At 37.5% G+C, this 7328-nt stretch overlaps 1 pseudogene; it reads right to left on the minus strand.

Moving 5' to 3' along the window:
- Positions 1 to 2923: 2923 nt before the first annotated feature.
- LOC114028100 lies at positions 2924 to 4609 on the minus strand (annotated as a pseudogene).
- Positions 4610 to 7328: the final 2719 nt, after the last annotated feature.

Raw genomic sequence — 7328 nt, forward strand, 5'->3', positions numbered from 1 at the left:
AAGGAAGGAAGGAAGGAAGGAAGGAAGGAAGGAAGGAAGGAAGGAAGGAAGGAAGGAAGGAAGGAAGGATGGAAGAAAAAGATGGAGAAAATAATTTATATATCTACAGTACTGTCCAAGAGAGAAAATACTCTGGCCAAGCTGTCAAATAAGGTTTCTCCGTTCCTGGATGACTTGGGATAGAGGTTAGATGACCACATCAGGTTTAGAGAGTTGAACTGTAAGGTCCCTTCCCATTCTGAGTGTCTCCGTGTCTGTTAGCTTAGATCACTAAATTGTGCAACATTTAACTGTCCCTCAGTTTTATACAGAAATGGTGAAAGTCTAGTCATAATTATGTCAGCATAATGCTTCTATAAGTATGTCTGGCTTTAGGAGTTTGTAGTGAGCCCTGCCAAGGATGTCAGTGTGATTTCCCACATATGGCTTCATCCTTAATTGCTAGTGAACCTTTGGCCTGTCTCCCAGGGGGACGTGCATACACTCCCCTTCTCTCTGGATTTTATTGGTATCATTTATTCCCTTGTAAAACAATCATCTCAGGAAGAAGAATCCAAAAGGAATGATTTCTTTTCTCCTTGTCCTCTCTGGCTGCCTCCCAACCACCCCAGCTATGCAGCTCTGGATTCTGTCTGACACATCTTAACTAGTGACATTTAGCAGATGCTCCTTGAAGAAATAGGGGAGGGTTAAGGTGAGGCAGAGTGTGATAAAAGTAATTAGAGTAAAAATGTCTCAATTACCAAGATGTTCCCACAGGGTCTCCTTCTGTTAGCAAATCTGGAGCAGGAAGGACTCTCTTTAGGGAAAAGATCTTGAGTGAAGGGAGATACTGAACTAGGTCAAAGGTAAGTTAAGGCCAAAGAGATAGAAAATCACAGAATCATAGAATTTCTGCATTTGGAAATCACTGCAGAGTTTATGCAGTACAATTCACACCTAAGAAGGAATCTCTTTATGACATCATTGAACAAGCAGCCATTCAGTTTCCATCTGAAGGCATCTAAGGATGGGGACCATACCATGTACCCAGGCTTCCCATTCCACTTTGAACTAGTCGAATTTTTAGAAAGATTTGTGTCGTTCTTGTTGTCATTGTTTTACAGACCAGTGAGATCTTCTCTGCAACTTTCTCTACTCCCTACTAGATCTGCCCTCTGGAGCTAAGTGGGATATGTCTAATCTCTCTTCAACATGACAGCCCTTTGAATGTTAGAATCAACAATCATATACTCACTAAGTGTTCTCTTCCTTGGGCCAAGTTTCCCCAGTTCCTTGTATCAGACATGGGCATAGCAGATATGTTTCTAATTTAAGCAACTCAAAAGGGATAAATCAGCACCTAAAATAATACAAGTTTCATCTTTATATAGTAACCAAACTGAATAATAATGGAGGTAATTCCACCATTTTGGTTTTTGTCTATCAGTACTAATTGTCAAGGATGATTCCATCCTTTGTTCTACTATGCCTATGTCAGGGAAGGCTGACTGACTCACAAATTAGCTGTACCTCAGTTAGATTGTATGAGTCCTGGATCCCATTTTAAACACTGTAGATTAATTAATTTGTAATTAATTAATTTTTTAACTATTCACCAAGAGGTTCTTGGGCCCTGAGGGATGTGTTTACCCTAATAAAAATCATTGGAGACTGGTTTATAAATAAAGATAACAGTAAATTACTTGACATTGAGAACTCTCTAAAAGGATTTGTTGTTGTTGTTCAGTCATGTTTAACTTGTTGTGACCTCATGGACCTTAGCTCACCATGCCCTTCTATCCTCCACTATCTTCTAAAGTCTGTCCAAACTCATGTTTGTTGCTTGCAAGGCATTTCTCTCCATCTCATCCTCTGCTGTCCCCTTGTCCTTTTGCCTTCAATATTTCCCAACATCAGTGTCTTTTTCGATGAGTCATGCCTCCTCATTATGTGGCCAAAGCAATTAAGCTTCAGCTACAGTATATGTCTTTCCAATGAATAATCTGAGCTAATTTCTTTAAGCACTGACTGATTTGATCTCTTTGCTATCCAAAGGACTCTCAAAAGTCTTCTCCAGCACCACAATTCAAAAGCTTTGATTCTGTAGTGCTCAGCTTTCCTTAGTGTCCATCTCTCACAGCCATGCATTACCGTGAAAAAACATAGCTTTAACTATATAGACTTTTGTCAGCAAGGTGATACTTCTGCTTTTTAGTATGCTGTCCAGATTTGCCGTAGCTTTCCTTCCAAGGAGCAAGTGTCTTTTAATTTCATGGCTGCAATTGCTGTCTGCAGTGATCTTTGAGCCCAAGAATATAAAATCTGATATTGTTTCCATTTCTTCTCCTCTATTTGCCAGGAAGTGAAAGGACCATTTGCCATGATCTTAGGTTTTGTTGTTGTTGTTGCTAAGCCTGAAACAGATTTTTACACTCTTCTCTTTCACCTTCATCAAGAGATTTCCTAATGTTTCTTCACTTTCTGCCATCAGAATGGCATATGCATAAATGAGATTGTTGATGTTTCTCCCAGCAACCTGGCTTTTGACTTGTCCAGCCTGGCATTTCACATGATGCACTCTGCGTATAATTAAAATAAATAAGGCGACAATATATAATCTTGCAGTACTCCTTTCCCAATCAGTTGTTCCATGTTTGATTCTAACTGTTGCTTCTTGACCCACATACAGTTCCTCAGGAGACAAGTAAGATGGCTTTAAGAACTTGCCACATTTCATTTTGATCCACACAGTCAAAGGCTTTAGTGTATTGAACGAAGCAGAAGTAGATGTTTCGTTTTTTGGTTTGTTTTTTTTCTGGAACTCCATTGCTTTTTCCATGATCCAGCGAATGTTGGCGATTTGGTCTCTAGTTCCTCTGCATCTTCAAAAACCAGTCTGATCTTCTGATATTTCTCAGTTCATATATTGCTGAAGCCTAGCTTACAGAATCTTAAACATAACCTGCAGGTATGTGAAATGAGTGCAATTATTTGGTAATTTGAATATTCTTTGACATTACCCATAAACTGACCTTTTCTAATCAAGTGGCTCCTGTTGGGTTTTCTAAGTTTGCTCACATATTGAGTGCAGCCTGTAACACCATCATTTTTTTAAGATTCAAAATGGCTCAGCTGGAATTCCATCACCTCCCCTAGCCTTGTTATTAGCACTTCCTAAGGCACACTTGACTTCATTCACAAGCCTCTAGATCAGTATCCATACCATTGTGGTTATTAGTGATGTTAAGATCTTTCTTGTATAGTTCTTCCATATATTCTTGTCACCTCTTCTTAATCTCTTCTATTTCTAATGAGTCTCTTTCATTTTTGTCTTTTATCATGCACTTTTTGCATGAAACATTCCCTTGATATCTCTAATTTTCTTGAAGATATCGCTTGTCTTTCCCATTCTATTGTTTTCTTCTATTTCTTTGCATTGCTCATTCAAGAAAACCTTCTATTCTCCTTTCTATTAGCTAGAATTCTGCATTCAGTTGGGCATATCTTTCCCTTTCTCTTTTACTTTTCACTGTCTCTTTTTTTCCTCAGCTATTTATAAAACCTCATCAGATAACCATTTAGCTCTTTTATTCTTCATTTTCTTTGGAGTGTTTTTTGTTGCTGCCTCCTGTACAAAATTGCAAATCTCTGTCCATAGTTTTCAGGCACTCTATCTACCAAATCTAATACCTTAAATCTATTCTTCACTTTGATCTCATATTCATAAAGAATGTTATTTAGGTTATACCTATATAGTCTGATGGTTTTCCCTACTGTCTTCAATTTAAGTTTAAATTTTACAATAAGAAGCCTATGATTACAGTCAGCTCCAGGTCTTATTTAACTGACTATATGGAGCTTCTCTGCCTTTGGCTGCAAACTATATTATTAATTTCATTTCAATATTGACTATCTGGGGATGCCTGTGCATAGAATTGCCTATTGGGTTGTTGAAAAAGTGTTTGCTATAACCAGCAAGTTAGTTTGACAAAACTCTATTTAGTCTCTGCCCTGCTTCGTTTTGTACTCCAAGGCTAAACTTGCCTGTTATTCCAATTATCTTTTCACTTCCTACTTTAGCATTCCAATCTCTGTGATGAATGAGATTTTTTTGCCTCTTCAGCATCAGTGGCTGAAGCATAGACTTGTATTATTATGACATTGAATGGTTTGCCTTGGATTTGAAATATCATTCTGTCATTTTTCAGATTATACCGCACATCTGATTTTCTCACCCTTTTATTGACTATGAGGGCTACTCTATTTCTTCTAAGGGATTCTTGCCCACAGTAGTATGTATAATGATCACCTGAATTAAATTCACCCACTCCTGTCCATTGACACCCAAGATATTGATGTTTTATCTTTTCGTCTCCCGTTTGACCACATCCAGCTTATCTTGATTCATAGTTCTCACATTCCAAGTTCCTATGCAGTATTGATCTTTACAGCATCGGGCTTTCCTTTTAACACCAGAAACATCCACAGCAAAGCTTCCATTCAGCATTGGCCCAGCCACTTCATTCTTTCTGGAGCTACTTGTAGTTGTCCTCCACTCCTCCCTAGTAGCATGCTGGATACCTTCTGACCTTAGGGGCTCACCTTCCAGTGTCACATCTTTTATCATTTTAATGCTGTCTATGGAGTTTCCTTGGCAAAGATAATGGAGTGGTTTTTCATTTCCTTCTCTAGTGCATCGCCTTTTGTCAGAACTCTACACTGCGACCTGTCAGTCTTAGGTAACCCTGCATAGCATAGCTCACAGTTTCATTGAGCTACGCAAGGCCCTTTGCCCCAACAAGGCAGTGATTCAGCTTCTAAATTTAATCTGAACTTTGATTAGAAGATCTGTATTCAATTTTGTCTCAGATGTTTAATACCTGTGTGACCTTTAACAAATAAGTTATTTAACCTCCCTGAGCCTCAGCACCTCCTAATTTCTCACCAGTTACACTGCTTTTTTTATTCTTTGGAAGTCTGCATCACACCTTCCTTCTACCAGGAAACTCATCAGTGGAAAGTCTCATTATACTGCAAGATTGAATTTGCTTGGTTTAACCACTCACCACCCTCTGCCCTTATGATTGGACCTTTTGACCAGAGAGCAAGGGTTTCTGTTTAAAGAGGGGCTGAGAACAGTTTTATTCCCCATTTCCCAGCAGCTAAAATTTTGGATATGTTTGGAACTCTTCACCATGCCCCCATTTTTCAGCTTCCATTTGCAAATTGTCTTCCTTCCTTAGATAAAAGATATATAGATAATAGATATAAGCTCCTTGAGGTCTGGGATAGTCTTTGTTGGGTTTTTTATTTTATTTTATTTTCATTTGCATCCTCCTGCTTAGAACAGTGCCTAACATATAAAAGGTACTTAATAAATGTTTATATAGTCAGTTTGACTGACTGACTGGCTTCCTCATTTGTAAAATGAAGAGATTGGACTAGATGTTCTCTGAGGTTTCCTCTAGCTTTAAATGCATCATCCTATGATCCAAACTACAGGGACAGGGAACCAATCTCTTTCTGAAGGAACCCAAACTACATGAGAGTAGTGAGATTATCTAGTTGTTATTAATGATCAAAAATGGACTTCATAATCTGTAAAATAAAAAGTTGTCTTTAGAGAAACCATATCCCTCTTTGCCAAATGTTATCCCTTGAAAATAAAATAGTTCTCCTTTACCCTGTAAAGCATTTATTCTTCCCTTGCCTATCATGGTTTTTCCTCACAATCTTGAAGAGCCACCACTTGACCAAAGGAAGCAGTATTATACTCTCTATAAATCAATCCTGAAGCTAATGTCATTTGAGGAAAATGGGTTTGGTTGTTCTAAAACCACTCATCACTTTGCAGTCAGTAATGTCATTGTCAGATCCAAAGAGTAATACCAGGTCATAATACCATAGAGATTGATTGTTCCTTCCCAGGCATTACATGTAGTATTCAGGCTTCTGTCCTCAGATGAGAAGTGTCTAGTCATGGTGATATTGTCTTCTCAGGCATAGAAGACTGAGAAAAATAGAACAGCATAAGATGCCACAAAATTGTACATATTTCTATAAGAAATATAACTATGAAAATAATAGGATACATTATGCAACTATTTGCTAACTAGTAAGGATAAATAAGTGCATATAATATAATAAGATATAATTATGTCTTAATTAAGAAATATTTATTCTTTCTCCTTCCAATATTCCAACTCCAACCCTTCCTTATCCCTAAGGGGGGGGGAGAGGCAAAAACAATGCTTATAGCAAATTTGCATAGACAAGCAACCAAATTCCCATATTGGCCATATAAAAAACTGGACATCTCATTAAGCGTCTTGAAACCATCATCTCTCTATTAGGAGGTGGATAACATTCTTCACCATTTATATTCTGAAATCACATTTGTCAGAGAAATTAAGTGTTTCAAATTTGTTCTTTTTATGTTTTCTTTTTTAATTGTATAAGATCATTCTCCTGGCTCTGCTCAGTTCTTTCGGCATTAGTCCGAAAATTCTTCTTGGGGTTCTCTAAAATTGTACACAAACCTAGGTTCATGTTGTGTAACTTCTTACTAATATTAAATCAGTTATCCATCACTACCTAATTTAATATAACTCATATTATCTTTATTAGGCTAAATAGAATTAACATATATTTCTTGGGTTAAAATTCTTCTAGATTCTAATTGTTCCAGCTCAGTTATAAACCTTTGATATTTATAATAATAGAATCTGAGCTGGGAGGAAGTTTCACAAGTCATCTAATACCAACTATATCTGAGCAGAAATATTCTCTACCTCCCCCATTTCTTAGCTACATAACATTATTTGGCACCAATGGTTACTAGTCTCCTTTGTTTCAGGCAACAAAACTTGCATGTATAATTAGCCTAATTGCTCTACCTAGGACTTTTTGTGTACCTATGTTCCAAGGAGAAAAAATTCCCATACTTTCCCTACTAGGAAAACTTTCCTTCTATATGGCTTCTCTCTGCTCCAAACTACTGTGTCTAATGTCTCCTGTAGTCAACAGAGACAGGAAAAAGATGGAGTGCTCTGCACTATATTTAATATCCTTATAAGCATTTTCTCTCTACTTCAGGGGAAGGGGCAAAAAACAAAGATTGTTTAAGGGCCTACACTGTGCCAGGCACTGTGCTAAGTGCTTCACAAATTTTATTTCAGTTGTCACCAACCACCAGTTAGGAAGAAGTCATTCTTCTCAAGGTATCTGAGTGTTAGTAAACTACAGTGTTGTGTTGTTCTTGTTGTTGTTCGTTTGTTTGTGTTGGGTGGTGTGAGAGGGTTTAAGGTTTTGATTTTTTTATTTTGACTCACCCCTATAGTTAATGT

Source organism: Vombatus ursinus, unplaced genomic scaffold (assembly GCF_900497805.2).
Source record: "Vombatus ursinus unplaced genomic scaffold, bare-nosed wombat genome assembly UNPS02014870.1, whole genome shotgun sequence".
Classification (NCBI taxonomy): domain Eukaryota; kingdom Metazoa; phylum Chordata; class Mammalia; order Diprotodontia; family Vombatidae; genus Vombatus; species Vombatus ursinus.